A 20,331-nucleotide genomic window follows, 5' to 3' on the forward strand; every position below is an offset into this window, starting at 1 on the left:
CCCAGTACTCTACCCATTGTGCTATCTGGAGCATAGAACTATTAGCTTTACTTGTGTTTTATTTTGTGACAAGAGACTTTCATAGAAAATGAAAGTGATGTGTAAATGTTTGTAATGTAAAAACAAAACACTTTACAATTTTACAACTTTAAAAAACTTTAAAACTTTGCAACTTTAAAAAAAGAAAAAAGGAAAAAACAGAAAAAAGACTTAATCATTAAAAAATTTTATTGATGTCTCTTTTTTAAACTATCACAATTACTTTTCTTACTATCCAGAATCTTTCTTTATAACAAAAAAGTCATAAAACCACAATTACAAGCCAGCAATACAATGATCCATCATATGATTTTAAACATGTCACATTCAGGATATGATTATCTAAGTGGCAAAGGAGGAACTCTAGATACTATATGTGGCAAACGTGAACAGATCTTGTTGCTGTTTTGCCTGACTATTAATTTGTTTGCCTGACTACTTTTCTTAATTATAAGGAAAAGCTTAGAATCACAGATGAATACTGGGGAAAGATTGTGATACTAAAAACATAAAGACAGCAATATGCCTATATAGCAATTTATTTAAATATGTCATATTCAGCATAAATAATTTCCCCATTTTCCACTGAGGAAAAAAGAGACATATTCTTAGAAGTTAATAATTACATAAATTCAATTAACTTCAATTCAACAAACATTTATTAGGCATAAGGTAGGAATTGGTTTCAAGAAGGGAAAAAAAAATCTACTCAGATAGAGCTAGAAAATATTCATAAATAACAATTTGTCTTGGGAAAGAATTATAAAAAATTATAACATCACTATTTGAATTTTCTTTTAATTGAGCAAACTGTCTTTGCTTTTCTGGAACTATTATTCTAGGAAAAAGCAGAAGATTGTAGAATAACATCTTCAAATTTAAGATTTAGATAGAATGTGAAGGTCTTGTTGAGATTTTAGAGTTTAATGTAGAATCTTGGAGTAAAAACTACTCAGTTTCTTGATGAGTGCTTAGGTAAAGAAAATATTTTCCTTGGCAATGAGCATTTCACTTTTTCTTGGATAATTTTTTTAAAAAGTGGAATTGGTCCAGTTTATTTAAACAGACAGAGACTGAAATCAAAATAAATATTCTAGAGAAATCTTTCCTGGACTAAATGAAGAAGCAGAGGACAAACAAAGGAAAAGACAAGAAAAACAATTTTTGGTTAAAATTATCTTGTATTTTAAAACTTGGGCACAGTCTGCACTCTTCTTACTGTCAAAAAGAAACCAGCAGCAGCCCTAACAAATCCCAGAGATACATTCTGGATTAATAGAAGGAACACACATGAAATCTGACACTAGAATGATATGATACCCAAATCTTAATCTGCTAAAATTCAGAGTTGGAGGAAGTTGGGACCAAGTAAACTAAGATCTTCTGAAAAGCATTATGTCTTCAAAGTCCCTTAACAATTGGCATGTAATAATCTTGACATTAATAATGGTTAAATATGAGCAGAGATCCATTTGCTTACCTTTAAGTCTCAGAGATTCAAGTAATACAACTTGAATAAAGTGTTCCTTAAAACAATCAAGAAAAACTTGCAAGTACGGCACACATTTTCAACCTTTCATTTGTTTTCCCTTCAAATAGAGTTTCCCATGTTTCCCCTAAGTTTTTGATTCTGTTCAAGACCCAGAACCTGTTTGTCAAGTTCAGGCCAAGAGTTAATTTATAGAATGAAACTGTAAACCCAACAATAGAAGTTAATGACAGAAACTCTGACAGAATCCTAACTTCGTGTTTGGAATCTGCAGTTCTTCTAAAGACAGCAGATGGTTTCTTGGCATAGCCTAATTTTCCATTTTTGCATTAAATTTTTTGGCTGAAATTTTGATATACTATATAGGTAGGGAAGTGGGGCAGACGTAAGACTTAACGGGAGAAAGGAGAATTTGGCCCCATTTGGGGTTTTCTTGGCAAAGATATTGGAGTGGTTTGCCATTTCCTTTTCCCAGATCATGTTACAGATAAGAAAATTAAGGCAAACAGGCTTAAGTGCCCAAGGTCACATAAAAGAGGTGGATACAGAAAATAGAGTGAGGGGGCAAACTCCCAGATGATAAAAGAGGGGATGGAATGAAGGGCAAAAGTTGAGGGACTGGCTTTGGCAAGGAGGGGAATCACCTTTTCATCTGAGATTGGATCAGAGATTGAGAGATGATGCTGAAGAAGACTGTTGAGATGTGGAACAGAGACAACCTCCATTTATTCAGTAAAATAGGAATTAAAGTCCTCTTTTGAAAGGGAAGTGGGAAGAAGTGGTAAAGAGAGTTAGAGGAGAGTTTTGTTTTTGTTTGTATAACAGGCTTCTTATAACAGAAAAATGTCTTTTATAGGAAACCCTTGAGAAGGGGATTCCCTGAAAGTTTTCTTGATTAAACACTTCTTGAAAATCTAAACGCTTCTACATATATATATGTTTTATTTTGATAGATTTTCAAAAAGTGTTTATAGCATCTCTAAGATTTTTTATACCTTTCAGTTCTAATAAATCAGTCAATAATGATTAATGTCAAATTGTACTTTGGGGGCCATCAGGCAGGACCCAGACCAGGGTAACATAGGAGCCATATAGCTGATAAGGAGTTAAAAGTATACTAAACTCTGGTGATGGTGGCAGGGGCAGAGAGAAGGGTACAGTATGGGTAGTAACATCCAGTCTGTGGACCTTGTTGCTGTTGTTCAGTCATTTCAGTTCTGTCTGATTCTTCTTGACCCCATTTGGAGTTTTCTTGGCAAAGTTATTGGAGTGTTTGCCATTTTCTTCTCCCAATCATTTTACAGATAAGGAAATGAGGCAAATAATGTTACTTGCCTAGGATCACAGAGCTAATAAGTATCAGAGGTTAGATCTGAATTCAAGATCTTCTTGACTCCAGACCTGAGATACTATCCACTGTATTTTGTACCCAAAACTGAGTTAAGTGCTAGACTATGAGAACAAAACAATTCTTTCCCTCAAGAAGCATACATTCTTGGAGGGCAAATGATTGGGAGATATAATGTGTACACATATAAATGGAGTGGAAAGTAGAGAAAGATTTATTTTCTCCCTTCTAATTTAGTTGAAGTAATCACAGAATATAATCACACAAAACAAAGTATTCATTTGTTAACAAAGTGTTAACGTTGACAGATCTTTTTACAAAGTGTGAATATTATTTTGATGGAACTAAATTAGGGAGCCTAGTCTTTGGATCAGTAAAATATATTTACCTCACACCAGGAAGATTTAAATGGTATTAGCTAAATAGTATCAGGGGAAAACTTCAATTCTTCACCTTTCAGGATGGGGGGAAGAAATAGAAGGGATTTTCATTCCTTCCCAATATAATTCATTCATATTATCTCACAGTCAAACTACCTACCCAGAGTGGCACTCCAGCTAGCAGATGAAGTCAGTTCAAGAGAATTTGCAACCCACATTTCAGATGCAGCAACAGCCATTCAAGGCAGGGATCAATTCTAAAGAGTGTGACCTCTGGAAGCAGAAAAGACTGTTTTGCACTCAGGAGTGTCATTGAAATGCAAAGAGTAAACCCTAGGAACATAGGGAGCAATTTGCCCATTGCAAGATTTATACCCAAAAGAGAGCTTTGCAGAGCAGATGCTGTAGGAGGAAAGACTTCAAGGTCCTTTATTACCAGAGTTGTGATTTGCCTTGGCTAAATGTATGTCTCACCAAAGATAAACTCAAAGTTTGTGAACACTTCCTATAGATAATGTATGCAGAAAGAAAGTCTTGTAAATACTATTTTTACAATACCATCTTGGTAAGTGCATTTATTGGGATCCAGTTGTACTTGCTGGTTTATGATTAAGGGGAATCACACTGCTGGGGGCTCATAAGTTAACAGTTTTAAGACAATATCTATAGGATACTATTTGATGCCCAAGGCAGTAGCTGCCCTTTCAAAAGTGATCTAAAAAATACTACATTAAGTGTATACATAACATATATAAAATCAGTATGAAGTAGTTGGAGAGGAAAAGCCTTGGCAGGTAAAACTGGGAAAGATCTCATAAAGAGGCAGCATCTGAGCTGAGCTTTGAAGGAAACTCAGGATTCTATTAAGAGGCAGTTAGTGTGGCAAATTTGTCTTTCTGGACAATTCTAAATCTCAACATATCTATTATTTCAATTACAAGATTCTATAAATTCCAATGATTCTCTAAGTTAAAGATTACCATACCTACTTAAGGAAATAAGCAAGGCTAGTGACTTCACTATCATCAATCTAGTCTCTCTTCTCTCTGCTAAATAGACATGAAATATTTCTATTCATAGATACAGAATAGTGCTAGACACTGATGTTACAAAGATGAAAAGAAACACAGAATTTGTCCTTAAGGAATAACTAAAGAAGATTCAACATGAACACAAGTAAGCATAAAGCAGTTTTTGTTGTTGTTCAGTCCTGTCTAATTCTTCATGATCCCATTTGAGGTTTCTAGGCAAAGATACTGGAGTGGTTTGCCATTTGATTCTCCAGCTCATTTTACAGATGAGGAAACTGAGGCAAAAATATTAAGTGAATTAATTAGGATTCCAACAACTAGTAAGTGTCTGCGGCTGGATTTGAACTCAAGAAGATGTCTACCTAACTCCAAGCTGGGCACTCTACCTCACAAAGCAGGGTAGAATGTAATTAAAGATTAAATGATTTAAAGGAGGAGGAGGAGGAAAAGGAGAAGGAGAAGAAGAAGTAAAAGGAGAAGGAGAAAAAAGAAGAAGAAGTAGGACAAGAACAAGAACAAGAAAACTAGACAAAGGGCTTCAAGAAATTTTGAAGGGAGAAAGATCATTTTCAGTTGGGAAATCATGGAAAGCTACTTGAAGAAGATCATCTGTACTGGGCCTATGAAAGACCAGAAGACTCAGTCAATAAAAATGCAGAAGATAAAGGTAGATAATATAATACATAGAGTACTCGATGGGGAATCAGCAAGGCCTGGGTTAGAATCCTGATTCAGAAATTTAATAACTGTGTGACCTTATCAAGACAATCATTCTGCCTCAGTTTCCTAATCCATTAAATAAGAATAATTATAGCACTTAGTCTCCAGAGTTGTTGGGAGGATAAAATAAAATAACATATAAAATGCTTTACAAACCACAAAGCACTATATAAGTTTTAGGTATTATGATTATCATCGCCCTTCTAGAGAAAGAACATGGAGAACAACTTATGCAAATGCTTAGAAATAGGAATGGAAAAGGTAAAATCTGAAGGCAACAATCAGATTGTAAAATGTATGTAGAGGATTGTTATTGTTTGTCCTTTGTTTCCCAAGAGGTCAAATAACATTTCAGAGATGTCTTTGACTTGTGCCTGAATTAGACTTCCAGAATCATGGAAGTCCATTGGCAAATCAATAGTCAGGTCAATTGGTGATGGTCCAGGATACAGTGGATGACCTTAGCATCTTTAGCGTCTAACCAAAGGCTAAGTACTCCATAGCACCTTCTTCAGCTTCCTTCATGCCATTGGATCTGCCCATTCCTCTCAGAGAAATCTTCACATGCTTGCGGTAGACACCTCCATAACTCACCAACAGGTTTGAGAGCTGTCAGTTACCCTCAATGTGTAGGATAGGCTGTGAATTAAGGCTAGAATAAGAAGACACTTTCAGAATGTGGAGCCATACTTTAGGTATAGGTTATTCAGAGTGACTGCAGTGTTTCTTATAACTTAAAAAAATCTGGCTCTGTGACTGCTGATCCTGTAAGATAATCACGCACAAGACATTACAAGATCATCAATCATCACATAAAGAGGTTATCCACACACTGCACAGGCATAGGTATTAAGACTTTGGGGAAAGAGTCTCAAAAAGAATGAATACAAAGCAGCTTTGGGGGAGTTAACCCTTAGCTAACCAAACTACTCTATTTTCTGAACATTTCATTTATCGAGGTTTCACTATGAAAGGACTTTATTCCTCATTACAAACACCTTTTTAGAAGAGGGCAAATTAATCTTTCAGTAATTAAAACTGAAATATGTTCATGACAAATGTAAAAGTCCTAATACCTTAACACTGTTGCACTAAATCATAGTTATTTGAAAATTTCCATTTGTCAGAAAGCTCAAGTGTACCATTTCCATGGTAATAAATGGGATGCTAACTCTTATAAGTTTAGGGTCTTTTGATGCTGAAGTGCTTATTAAAAAGAAGGAAGTGGTCAAAGAAAATGCAATTTTCTTATGATGCAGGTTATATTAGAGTCCTGGAGTAATGCAAAATATTAATGAGGGAATTAAAAAAGGATGACTGGCTTCAAAAATGGGTCAAAACCTATTGTGTCAATTGCTCAATCACTGTCATAACTAGGAGATGTCAACTGGAGTAAAGTTAGAGGATGCTGTTAGCTTGTACTTAGGTGAACTCTTCCCCATTATCCTTCTGTAGCTGCTTCATATATAAATAGCTAGATAGTACAATGGATAGAGTTCTGGGCTTTGCGTCAGGAATAACTGAATTCAAATTCAGCCTCAGAAACTTCCTATCTATGTAATTTTAGGCATATCATTTAAACTCTGTTTGCACTGAAGAAGGAAATGGCAAACCATTGCAGTATCTTTACCAAGAAAATTATGAACAGATTTCCACAAAGTAGAACTGGATTGAAATGATAGAATAACAACAACAGTTATTTTACATGGACCTGAAATATTCCCCGCTGGGTATTGTGCCCAAAGCAGTCAGTATCTACTCAGCATATTGCCTGGCATATAATAAGCATTTGATAAATTTTTATTGCATGATTGGTTCATGGTAACCAATGGATGATATGGTAAAGTCTTTCTCCCTTCTCCCTTAATTGAATTTATTTTAAGATTTTGTTTTTAGGTGAGTTATTTAGTCTCTTCTCAAACAACACTCTAATAGTGTAAGTTTCAAAGAGGTTGAAGACCTACAGCATTAGAGGGAATTTCCTAGTTGTACCAATGAAATCACAGGTGTGGTCCAAAAGGGGGAAAAAGTGGATTAGAGAGCCATTTGATTTCATTCTACTTGCCTGAGGGGAGAATTATGCTGCTTGCCCTTGGTTTAAACATTTCTAGTTACAACTCTACCAAAATCTGTCACTAAAAGAAATAATGAGAATGTACATTCTATTAAATTCTAAGCAGAGTTCAGAAGCAATGAATTGCCAGGTGAGGCACAGGGCGGAAAGAACAAAAGATGCATCATGTTTTCAGTAGCATAGAGCCAGGAGCAAAGGAGGAGATCAAAAATAGGCATATGGCAAGGTAGTAAGGGCAAGCTATTTAACTCTAGTTTGGAGTGGCTGATGACTAGTGAACATGCTCTGTTCTGAGCCTCATCTGTCACAGCTCTGTAACTTCAGATGAAACATTCAGACACTCTTCACCTTTGAATATCCCCTCACTTCACCTTGAACAGGTAAATCTTTTGAAATTTCCAAGCAGGGTACTTCGTCATGTTTTAATATTAGTATTTAACTTCCCATGACTTAACCTATCATTTGGGAGCAATTTAGAGTTCTTTTCTTTCTCTTTCTTAAAAAGCACAACAGTAACTAAAAAAAGGTTCATCTAAGGAGAATATTGAGAGATTGTTGGACTTTTTTTTAAAAAACTATATTTAATTATTAATGTGCACTGACCTTGAAAGCAGCTGCCTGTCACTGGTATGTTGGGAGGAACACACAAAGCATTTGTTGTCACTCCAGGCTGCTAGGAATGTCCTGTTCCAGAGAAGCATGTTGTGTATGGGGACTGTGGAGAAGAACCCGGGAGGTGCTGTTTGTTTGACCTACTGTGGAATGTAAAATGTGTGTGTGGTAGGGAGAAAGGGGATGGGGTGAAGTTTAGGATTTAAATGTGTGGGTAGATTTTTAAATTTTATTCAGTTGGGCATGTTTAGTCCTTAGGTCAAATATATTTTATTCTTTGGAGTGCTTAAAAAAATAATAAACCTATCATTTAGTTGCTTTAACTTCATACTGAGAGGCAATGTGGGTCCTGATGTTAGAATCAGGAAAAGCTATATTAAATCTATATTATATGTGTATATATATATATATATATATATATATATATATATATATATATAAGCATACACACACACACACACACACAAACATATATATGTTGGCTTTCTCCAACATGCCCCATAATTCTCTTCCTAGAAAATCACTCCATCTGTGTAACCTCTTCTTTTGATTTTAGGAAGCTTCATTTTAAAGCAAGTACCCAAGGCTTCATTCCTGTCTTTCTCCCTCCTGACTTTCTGTACTATTTTCTCTATTGTGACCTTTGCTAAGGTTCTTTCCTTCCTCCTCTCCCTTGCCCATCCATTGGGTTCCTTTTAATGAGTGATCCTCCCCTACTAAAATATAAGCTCCTTAAAGGCAGCAACTCTTTTTGCTTCTAGGTGCTTATGTTTAGACTAACAATCTTCTCTCCCATTTAGTTTGCTGCCTCAGCATCTGGAATATTGCTGGAGAAAAAAAACTGCCTTTAATAATGCATATGTATGTATACATGCATGTATGTATTTATACAAGATGTTCCAAAAGTCTTAGGGCAGTTTTAAGCTGCTAAAAGTCCTAAGGACTTTTGGGACCTACTAAAATTGACAACTGTGCTAAGATTTGGGGGACATACTGAAGCTTACAACTAACATAAGTTTAAAACACTCTGGTTTCGCTCTTATGCTTTTTGGCAAAATCTTAGCCACTTTTGATTCCTACAATTCATTCCTCATAGATTTTTTTTTTGGTTAAAGCAAGAAAAAACAAAAAACAAAACTTCACTGTGTTCCAAACTTCCTTTTTCTTCAGATCTCCAAACCTTGGCTCCACCTCTTTGTTTATAACAAATAGTTTTGTGTAGTTAGTGACCTTTACTGAATCAAACAAGAACATCTCATTTACCATAATATATCCATATTTTTGATTTTCTGTATATTCTGGATTCTCAGAGCATGAGATATATAGGTAGAGAGATAGATAATACATATGAGATGAATAACAACAAAGATAAAATAACATAGATGATACAGATAAATAGAAGATATAGACAGAGGACATAGATAATATAAAAATAGATGATACAGATAGATGATTTAGACAGATGATAAGGATGGACAGATATGAGAGAGAGAGAGAGAGAGAGAGAGAGAAATGAGATTGATAGAGATATATTTTTCCCTTTTAAAATCTAACCCTCTTCATTAATGTTATGGACCCCATTCTTTCTCATCTTCTTGTAGATCTTTCACATGTGTTGCCCTTCTTAATATCTTTAACCTTTTTTTCTATTAGCTTTTCTTCCATTCACATCTGAGCATGCACAAATATCCAATTTGTTGAGAAGAGTTTCCCTTGATCCAACATATGGCTCACACTCCATTTCTCTTTTTTCCTTACCACCAACAATCTGACTGGAAAAGCCACTGGTCCTTCCAACTGTTGAGATGGATATGGTATTGAAATGGGTGTGACCAGTCGGCCCCATCAAAAGGAGCCTGAAAATCATTCCACCTTGTGAGCAGGTCACTCATCTTTGCAGGGGCAGATCTCTGGTTTTTCTTTGATATTGAGCCAGCCTGCCTTTGTTTCTGGCTTTCCCTTTCATCTTTTCCTACTCACTTTCACCATTTCCTCTCATCATCACATGAGGCTGCTGGAGCTTAGGCTCTGATATCTGGCTACGTTTGTCATCTTCAGATTTGACACCTTGGTTTCTTCTATTTCTTTCCCTGCACCTGGTCAGACTTCCATTTACAAGATCAAGTGATAAACCTAGCATATTTTCAGTTTGAGCAGTTTCTATTGAACTGAGTTAATGACTGAAAGCAAACCCAATTTCTCTAATAAAATGATTGTGAGTGAAATAATCTTTCTTTCCCCCCAAGATTGGATAGAAGCTAATTCAGAATGAAAAGTCTATACTTTCACTTTTATATCTTTATAATTCATTTGCCCTTTTTAATTTATAAAATTCTGTATATTTTTACTTTAAAGGGACCCTAACAATAATATCAAACCTTTTACTTTACAAAAAAGGAAACTGAGGTATAGGGAACTTCAATGACTTGCAGGAGGTATCAGAATGAGTCAATAGCAACATTTAGGACTTGAATCTGCATATCCTTAGTCCTTCTTTCCACTCTTTTTCCAGCATAGTGATCCAGAGGCAGTTGAGTTGCATAGTGGATAGAGTCTAGGACTCGGAATCTGGAAGAATTGAGTTAAAATCCTGCCTTAAATACTTATTAGCTATGTAACCTCTACCTGCCTCAGTTTCTTACTTGTAAAATGAAGATAATAATAATATCTACTTCTTACTGTTATTATAAAGATATGAGATAATATTTGTAAAGTGCTCAAAACTCTCTCTATATAAATTACATAAATAAAAGTCACCTAAAGTCAAAAAGTAATCTAAAACCACCAGTGACCTTCTGTCTTACACTCATCCCCTACCTGGACCTTCTGATCTGGCTAATCTCCTTGTATACTATGCTCCTTCCTTTGTTCCCTTGTACACTTCTTCTTATCTCCTTTCTATCATCCCAAGTTTATATTTTCTTCAAGAACCAGATCAAGGCCCAGTAATTCCAAATTCTTTCTGGGCAAACCTCATGCTATACAGAAATTTACTGGATTTGAATTTCTCCAGCAGTCATGTATCTTGTCATAGAGCTCTATACTATGCTTTTTTGGACTTATTCACTGGCTGTTTTATGTCTTTTTGTCTCAGCAGTAGGAGCATAAACTCCTCTAGGACGAGCTCAGCCTTTTTGTATCCCTCATAGTCCCTAACACAAATATTTCTTGCTATGTGTACATAGAAGGCCAGCAAGAAATATTTGTTTGAAAGATAGTCTACCTCTCAAATCTGTGGAGAAGGAAGCAATTTGTGATCAAAGAAGAAGTAGAGTACATTATGGAATGCAAAATGGATATTGATTATATTAAATTAAAAAGGCTTTGTACAAACAAAACCAATAAAGCCAAGACTAGAAGGAAAGCAGAAAACTGGGAAAAATTTTTACATTCAAGGATGCTGATAAAGGCTTCATTTCTAAAATATGTTGAGAATTAACTCAAATTTATAAGAACCAAGCCATTCTTCAATAGATAAATTGTCAAAAGATATGAACATACAATCTTTAGACAAGGAAATTAAAGCCATTTCTAGTCATGTGAAAAAATGCTCTAAATCTCTATTGATTAGAAAAATGCAAATTAAAACCACTCTGAGGTATCACTACACACCTCTCAGGTTGGCTAAGATGACAGGAAAGGATAATGATGAATGTTGGAAGGGATGTGGGAAAACTGGGACACTGATACATTGTTGGTGTCTTGTCTTGGTGTCTTGTTGGTGTCTTGTCTTGGTGGAATTGTGAACGAATCCAACCATTCTGGAGATTAGTTTGGAACTGTTTCCAAAGAGCTATCAGACTATGCATACCTTTGATCCAGCAGTGTCTCCACTGGGTCTGTATCCCAAAGAGATCTTAAAGGAGGGAAAGGGACCCACGTGTGCAAAAATGTTTGAAGTAGCCCTCTTTGTAGTGGCTAGAAATTGGAAACTGAGTGGATGCCCATCAATTGGAGAATTGCTGAATAAGTTATGGTAGATGGTAGATATGTAGATAAATATTATGGAATATTATTTTTCTGTAAAAAACAGTTGGCAAGATGATCTCAGAAAGGCCTGAAAAGACTTATATGAACTGATGCTAAGTGAAGTGAGTAGAACCAAGAGATCATTGTATACGGCAACAGCAAGATTATATGATGATCAATTCTGACAGATATGGCTCTTTTATCAATGATGCGAGTCAGGCCATTTCCAATAGACTTGTGATGAAGAGAGTCATCTGAATCCAGAAAAAGGACTATGGGGACTGAGTGTGATTATAACATAATATTTTCATCATTTTTTGCTGTTACTTGATTGTTTTGGTTTTTTTCTAATTTTTTTTCTTTTTGACATGATTTTTCTTGTGCAACATGATAATTGTAGAAATATGTGTAGAAGAATTGCACGTTTCATCTATATTGGATTACTTGCTCTCTGGAGGAAGGGTAGAGGAAAGGGAGAGAAAAAAATTTGGAGCACAAAGTTTTGCAAGGCTGAATGTTGAAAACTATCTTTGCATGTATTTTGAAAATCAAAAGCCATTATTTTAAAAAAGACAAATATTTTATACTTTAACATATTTAATATGTATTGGTCTACCTGCCATTTGGGGGAGGAGTTGGGGGGGAAGGAAAGGAAAATTGGAACAAAAGGTTTTGAAATTATCAATGCTAAAAAATTACCCATGCAAATATCTTGTAAATAAAAAGCTGTAAAAAAATTTTTAAAAAAGAAAAATGTTTGCTTGAACAAACAAATAATAGATGTGGCTTATTGCCCCTCTTTCGATAGCTAGGGAACAATGGGAAATCAAGTGACTTTAGGTGTCCCAGAAAACAATTTCAGTGGCCTGGCAATGCCAATTAACTGCAGATCTCAGGTGAATTTTTTTTTCAATGGCACTCAGTTTGGGCATTTAAGTAGCTTGGTAGAAAGAGGATTAGAGTTAGAGTCAGGAAGTCTTTTTAGCAAAGACTGGAGTGGTTTGCTATTTCTTTCTTCAGATTATTTTACAGATGAGGAAATGGAAGCAAACAGGATTAGGTGACCTGTCCAGGGTCACATAGCTAGTAGGTATCTGAGACCTAATCCTGATCATTAAAAAAGAAAAGTTAATTAGCAAGGGGCCAATAATAGCACCTTGAAACATTGTACTGGAGAACTACCTTGATGGGAGGCTAATTTCAATTAATTTTTTTTATCCTTTTCATTCCAAAGATCATACTTCAGGAGAGAGAAAATAAAAGCACAATAAAAGTTGACTATTTCAATTTTGTCATAATTGTCCATTTTCAATTTCCTTTTCACTAAAAAGTTCTTTTTTTCTGTAAGACATGGTTCTTAAGATTTGGTCTGCTTAGCTCCATACATTTGTATGCTCCTACTCTCTTTTAAAACCTAAAACTTAGTATATCGATGGACCCATGATTTCACAGATATGAGATTGCCTCCATTGGCATAAATTACAGCCCATATATGCCTTCTCAGCCTCTATGTTCAATCCATTGCCTCTCTTAAATACTGTGTGGATGATCTATGGAAGTGTTTCTCTATTTCTTTTAACATTTTATGACTTTCAGTGCCAAACTAGGCCAGTTCACTTTTTTTCCCAATCATATATTGCCTGGATGGCAATCCTTTATGTCACTTTTTGCTCACGAGCTTTATGGCATATACTAGTCTACTTACATATACCAAGCATCTTTCTACTGCCCTGGGTGGGGGGAAAGGAGGCAGCCATCCACAGTTTTGATTTTTTGAAGATTGTACTGTTTAATGATTCACTATCATAGAGTACCTTAGAGTAAATATGAGTAATTAAACAAAAGATTTTGTTTTTTTTGAGCAGCTTGAGAGGATTGAAAATATTGTAAAATTTCTCAAATGAATTGTAGTTTACCTTATGCTGGACTTGCCTCATTTCTGTAGACAGTACCTCTCTAAGATACATGTTCTGATCCATTCACTCAATGGGCTAACCATCCAACTACATGTCAGAATCTGGACAATAGTCGTTACTCATTATTTAAAACTAAGAGCAAAAATTTTAGTCTGTTTTTTTAAATGAATTTCCTCCCTCTCTTTCCAATTCATTCCTGAGCCAAGTATTCAAATCACCAAAAACAACAAAGAAAGATTGATGTTTATGAGATATGGCAGAGAGCTCAGGTTATGTCATTGTAGCTGAAGGAAAGCAGCCGATGCAAAACCCACATTTTCAGAAACAAATACCTCAGGGATCATGAAAATGAAATGTATTTATTAAAATCAGGTTTACTTTTCACTTTTAAATCATTGCATTTGCTTTCTGTAATTCATTTGCCTTTGGAAATGACAAGTCTATTCTTGGCTTACATGTTATTTTGTTTCCTATTCATACATGTAAGTTACTAATACTCCAGGGATAGGTTTACTTAAAACAAGAAATGTGTTTTAAATTCTTTTTTTTTCTTGCCACAAAAATATTTCAAATCATGCTGGGTTCTGCTACAAGTTACTTCTAATTTTAAAGTATATCTATAAATTTGGCAGAGGTAGCCTCCATGATCTCAAGTCCTCTTCGTTTCATTTTGAAGTAAAGTAGTATAAATGCCCCATTTTGTAGAATCAGCAGTTAATATAATAAAATTCTAGTTACTTGAATCCACACAGAAAAACCAAAACCATCCATATGTTAATACATTTGAATAAAACCCAGTTATGATAGGATCACAAGTTTTGGTTGGGGAAATTATAGAAGTCATGTTAAAAGGCTAGCAATCAGCATTTTTACTAGTTAGAAAAGGTGCTTCATCCCCTTAAAGATTCCTTAGCAGAGATCCTTTGCAAGCCATTGTTTTGCATAAATATAGTGTGGTGAGCAGTGGTCCAGGGTTTACAAGGGGCAGATACTTAGAGGAGGAAAGGGATCACTGTGGCCACAGTGGGACAATCTCATATTCTCTTAATTCTACAAGGGATAACTGTGGAAAATTGACAGTGCCAGAAGGGCAATCACTAATGACATCTTAAGCTCTTTAAGAAAAGACAATGAGTGCTCTGTCCTGGGAATGTCTCCTTTATATTTAAATGTAATGTCCATTTCATCTCTAAACTTCAGTTGTTGGAGTTGAAAAAAAACATTAGAGATCTTCAGGTCAAGGAGTTATTAAGCTGTGGTAGAGTTCTTTTTTTAAAATATTGTTATAATTGTAATTCAATAACAAAGATTTCCTTTGTAATCCTACATTTTGTTTTATGCATTAAAGACATTCTAAGATGGGAGTTCATGATACAGGAAAAGTTAAGAGTTCCTGATCTAGTTCAATCCTTTGGTCACATGAAAATAACATCAACTAGGATCCATGATTTGGGGGAGGGGATGTGAAAAGGAAGGAGACTGTTGACATTCCCTTCTCTTCATAATTTTCCCCCATCCAAATCAATTTGAATGGTTAAATCTCTTTTTAATGCAAAAAATCAGGCAAAGAGACAAGACAGGAAAGGGAACACCTTGATGAGATTGAGTATATCACAAACTTTACTAAGAATAAATTTGGGTAAAAGGAAGATGGAAAGAGCCTGTGGACTTCTGGAACAGAAAAGGTGAAAAAGAATACTAAGAAAGCTGTGGAGAGACCAATGAGACACAGCATTGGCCCAAAGGTCTATAATGGAAACCTGAGATCTGGTTCTACTAATTCAACAAAAGCTAATTACAGACAGTTGTCAAAGACCTCCTAACAAGAGCTGTGTCAACTAAACCTTGAAGTTATCCTCCTTTTTCTAAAGTTCAGACTGTGGAAAAAACACTCTTAAATTTATTTTCCCTGGTTTTCTTTTTAATTTAATCAGCCAGTTAAAAGCATCAAATTTCCACTTCCCAAAGTGATGGAATTCACCATGCTAGAAAACTGAGCCTTTTAGGAATGTCTATATGACAAGAAAACAACCAGATGAAAAGGGGTGGAGAAGTTAACCAAGGAATTATTTTCTTTGTCTGTATCATGTTAAAAAAAAAATCTACCAAATCTTATTTGACCTTTTATTACTCCAATGAATTGAATGATTCTTTGTTTGGGACTGAATAGATTAGAGGTTTCAGCGTATGGATAACACCACCCATGTCTTCATAGGCAAAGTTAAATGAATAATTGAAATAAAAAAAAAAGAGGGATTAAACTCAAATTTTCCAAATTATCTGTTTCTGTGATCAAATATTACTTGGTAATTTTAAATTTCGTTATCTAATGGCAGATGATGAAGCAGCCCCACTATAGATTCTGGTTGAATAAGCATAGGCTTTGACATAGCTTTACCAGAGTTTTAAAAAGTCTTGGAGAAAGAGGAAAAAGAAGAAAAATAATGAAGAATGGCAAATCCTGCTGAAGAGTTTGAGGACTTCCTCTTCCTCTCCTGCTATGGTTGGACCTTGGATGCTAGTGAAGCAATATAATTATACACTACTATTTCATTGCTTCATTTGATGTCTGGCTTCGGCATCCCATGTTTTCTTCTCTCTCACAAACTTTAGGCAAGGCTTTAGTCCACAACAATAATGTACCACAAGGCAATTGGGAGAAGATGAAGTGGTTTATTTGGGGCCACAAGTATTAGAAGTGCTTTGTTGTTGCTGCATTTTCTTTACATCAGAAGACTTGCTATATTAAGTAATTTGTTTTTGTGTTGACCATAATCTGAAGTCTAAGTGATTTTTAATGATTGGTTTTAAATTTAAAAAAATACTAAGTGATGGATCTGAGACAAAGGTAAGTTGAACTTTAATCCTAAGTAGATTTTTAGGAAATACAGAAAAGCAATGCAGGGGAGATTCCATGCAAACCTCACCTATGTTATATGGAACATTATATGGCAATTGTTTGAATATTATTGCTATAACAATGTTATTGTTCAGCTGTTTTTCAGGCATATCTGACTCTCTGTGATCCCATTTGGGTTTTGTTTTGTTTTGTTTTTGGCAAAGAAACTGGAGTGGTTTGCTTCTTTCTTCTCCAGCTCATATATCTGAGATATATGAGGTTCAATGACTTGCCCAAGATCACATATCAAGTGTCTGAGGCCAGATTTAGATGCAGAAAGATGTCTTTCTCACTCCCAGATCCCTCATTCTAGCCACTGTCCTTTTGCCACGTAGTTGCTCTACTATACCAGTAATAAAGAGTTAAAAGTACTTAACAAAGTAAATCTAAGGATAAAATATTTGTGATACAAAAGGATATTTTTAAAAGAATTTTTCTCAATAGAAAAAAGCTTGATTTGATGTTGAAAGATTCCCATACAGATATTTTTAATATAAGATTTATCAACAGAATTTGATAGAAAGAGGATCATTCATTTTACTATTTCATCACATGTTAATGAGTGGTCACAGTTCAATTGAATTCCTTTAATATTTTTAAACCATTTAAACAACAAACAGCATAAGAAAATGAATGCAGTTTTTTAAAGTTAAATATGATAGACCTTTGGAGAAAACTGAATGGGAATAGAAAGGAGTATACTGCTGAGAGCAGGAAAATGCACTTATGCAAAAAGTGACCATGTATTAAAACTTAACAATCAAATGAAGAAAAACAGAAATATTAGATCTCTCCTTTTTAGATCATAATGCAATAAAAGTTACATTCAATAAAAGGCCATGGAAACATAGATTAAAAACTAATCATAAACTGAGCAATTTAATTCTAAAGGATGAGTAGGATCAAAGAACAAATCATAGCAAGAATCAATAATTTCATTAAAGAAAATGATAGTGAGACAACATACCAATATTTATAGAATGCACCCAAAATATTATTTAGGGAAACATCTATATTTCTGAATGCTAATATCAAAAAAACAGAGAAAGAACCAATCAATGAATTGACCATACAACTAAAAAAATGAAAGAAAGAATGAATGAAAAATTCTCAATTAAACACCAAATTAGAAATTCTGAAAATCAAAGGAAAGGTTACTAAAATTGAAAGAAATAAACCATTGAACTAATAAATAAAACTAGAAGCTGGATAAGAAGTATTTTTTAAGAAGTTTTTTTCTAAGAAAAAATCATTGGTTAATTTGATTTTTTAAATTCAAATTATTAGTGTCAAAATGAAAAGAATGAATTCATCACCGATTAAAATAAAATTAAAGTAATAATAGCAGCTGGTTTACCCAATTATATGTGAATAAGTGAAATGGATAGGTATTTTTGAAAATATATAAATTGCCCAGATTAGCAGAAGAAGGAATAAAACACTTAAATAATCCTGTTTTTGAAAAAGAAATTGAATGAGCCATCAACGACTTCCCTAAGGAAAAAATTCCCAGGAGAAGATGAATGAACAAGTGAATTCCACCAAACATTTGAAGAGCAATTAATTCTAATACAAAGTAAACTATTTGGAAAAATTGGCAAAGGAGTCTTATTTAATGAAACAAATATGATGATCTATTTCAGGAATGCAAAGTTTGTCCAACATTAAGAAAACTATTAGCACAATAGTCCATTTCAATAACAAAGGTAACACAAAACATACAATTATTTCAATAGATATAGAACAAGCTTTTTGACAAAATACAAGACTCATTCTCATTAAAACCATTAGATAGCAAACAAGTAAAGGGAACTTTCCTTAAAATAAGTAGTATTTTTCTAAAACCATCAAGTATTCCAAGGCAGTCCCAATAGACTTCGGATAGAAAATGTCATCTGCATCCAAAAAAAGAACTATGGAAATGGAGTGTAAATCAACACATGCTATGTTCACTTCTTTTTTCTGTGTTTTTTTTTTTCACTCTCTTCCATGGTTTTTCCCTTTTGTTCTGATTTTTCTCTTCCAGCATGATTCATGAAGCAATGTTTATTAAAAATTAATTAATCAATTTAAAAATAAATAAAACCATCAGGTATTATGTATAATACCTAACACACTAAAAGTCATATAAGATAGGGTTGAAGCAAGGATTCTTATTATCATCTTTATTACTCAATATTGAACTGGAAATGCTATCTATAACCATAAGAGAAGAAAAAAATTGAAAAAAATTAAGATAGGAGATAAGAGAACAAAACTATTCCTTTTTGCAAGTGATGTGATGATGTACTTAGAAAATGGAGAATCAACTAAAAAACTAATTGAAATAATTAACAATGCCAGCAAATTTGTAGGATTTAAAATAAACTCACACAAATCATCAGTATTTCTGTGTTAGCACAGCTTCAAGATATCTTTTATGTACTTATCTTATCATTGTACTCTTATTACCTAAGAGAAATTCCATTTAGAATAACTGTAGATAATATAAAATACTTGGAGGTTACTTACCAAAACAAATTCAGAAACTATTAGCAAAATTGCCGAATGCTTTCCACACAAATGAGATTGGATCTAAACAACTGAAAAAGTATTAATTGTTCATGGGTAAGTTGAGCCAAAGCAATAAAAATGACAATTTTTTCTAAATTAATTTATTTAGTGCCATACCAATGAAACTATCAAAAATTATTTTATAGTACTAGAAAAAAATAATAACAGAATTCATTTGGAAGAACAAAAGGTCAAAAAAAAATTTTAAATGCAAAAGAAGATGGCCTAACTATTCCAGATCTTAAACTATAATCATCAAAATAATCTGGTATTGTCTAAGAAATAAGTGGTGACTCATCTAATAGATAAGGTTACCCTACACACTAAATTTTTTGTTACTGTTGAGTCATTTCTCTGTTGTTTTTGAGTCATTTTTTGTAATGTTCTCTCTAAAATGTAATGTTCTCTTGTTGGGTTTTATTGGGGTCTCTGGGAGCAGCCTTCATTTCAATTCAGTAATCACCAAAAGTGCAGCCAGGTGTTATATTGTTTCTTTCAAAGTCTTGTCTCCTTTCCTAGGGCCCTGTTACCTTTCTTAGAGGCCCCTGACTTCTCTGCTCTCTGAATCTCTTCCAATGTCTCTGAATCTCCCTGGCTGAGGCTTCTAGCTTATATGCTCCACACTGAGTACAAACCAATCATTATATCACTAGGAAACTGTTATTCATGTAGGATTAAGTCAGTGCTAAACTAGATTTAACCATTGTCTCCTCAATTCCACTTAGTACCTTGTTTCAAGTTCTGGCCCATAACATCTCCTTGTAGGATTAAATCAATCATACTGAACCATCCTATATTAGATAACTATTGTCTCTATCAATTCCACTGACTTAGTACCTTTAAGAATCCTTTGTTTCAAGTTCAGAGTTTTGGCCCATAACAATTTTTGTTCTGTTGATTCTTTATAACCCTATTTGGGATATTCTTGGCAAAGTGATTTTCCCACATCCCTTCCAACATTTGTCCTTTTCCTTTTCTGTTAGATTAGCTGATCTTTTAGATTTGAGGTGATACTTCAGAGTGATTGACCATTTCCATCTCCAACTCATTTTTACAGGTGATGAAACTGAGTTAAACAAAGTTAAATGACTTGCTCAGTTAGTAAGTGTCTGAGGCCTCATTTGAACTTCGAAAGATGAGTATTCCTGATTCCTGGCTTAGCATTCTATCCAACTGCACCACAATGATCCAACCCTTTGGAACAAAAAAATCACCATTTGACCAAAAGTGCTCGGAAAACTAAAACATGATCTGGCAGACATTAGGTATAGACCAATATCTCACACTGATTACCAAGATAC

The sequence above is a fragment of the Antechinus flavipes genome, chromosome 1 (genome assembly GCF_016432865.1).
Source record: "Antechinus flavipes isolate AdamAnt ecotype Samford, QLD, Australia chromosome 1, AdamAnt_v2, whole genome shotgun sequence".
NCBI classification, from domain to species: Eukaryota; Metazoa; Chordata; class Mammalia; order Dasyuromorphia; family Dasyuridae; genus Antechinus; species Antechinus flavipes.